This window comes from Penaeus monodon, chromosome 30 (genome assembly GCF_015228065.2).
Source record: "Penaeus monodon isolate SGIC_2016 chromosome 30, NSTDA_Pmon_1, whole genome shotgun sequence".
NCBI lineage: Eukaryota > Metazoa > Arthropoda > Malacostraca > Decapoda > Penaeidae > Penaeus > Penaeus monodon.
Genome location: NC_051415.1, coordinates 13,530,560 through 13,531,040, shown reverse-complemented (window position 1 = coordinate 13,531,040; position 481 = coordinate 13,530,560). Strand labels below are relative to the sequence as shown.

At 31.8% G+C, this 481-nt stretch overlaps 1 protein-coding gene across 1 annotated transcript in view; it reads left to right on the top strand.

The window, feature by feature from the left end:
- Positions 1-481, top strand: part of LOC119592355 (choline O-acetyltransferase-like) — a gene marked incomplete in the record, with an annotated part of 212,829 nt that overhangs the window by 71,571 nt on the left and 140,777 nt on the right.

Sequence of the window (481 nt, the reverse complement as noted above, 5' to 3'; positions counted from 1 at the left end):
AGACATTGCTTGCCGAAATTTACCGACTATAATTCTAGCAAAACAAGAAAAATTATCTCTTCAATTTGATCGATATATCCAATTATCCCAATCCAAATATATTTATGATTAGCAAAAACAAACAAACCATTATCCAGCATATCAGTATTGATAGCAAATATAACAGTAAAACGCATCTAGATCCATTATGAACACTGAACATCAAAGAGTATCGCTTGATCGACACTGTCCCGACGAATCACTTTCATTACAGTAATTTCGGGGAAAAAAATGCTGGAAATTGAACATAAAAAGAAAAAACAAAAACGAAAAATGGAGGGAAACACATCAGACGCTCACTGAACTGCAATGCCTCAGTGAAATTAATTACTGAAGAATAACATTAGTGATATAATTAAAGCCATAAATACAACATTATGTCGGCTGTATACTAATAACAAAAATATTAACAGTATGAGTGTAATAGTACTGAAACGGGAAT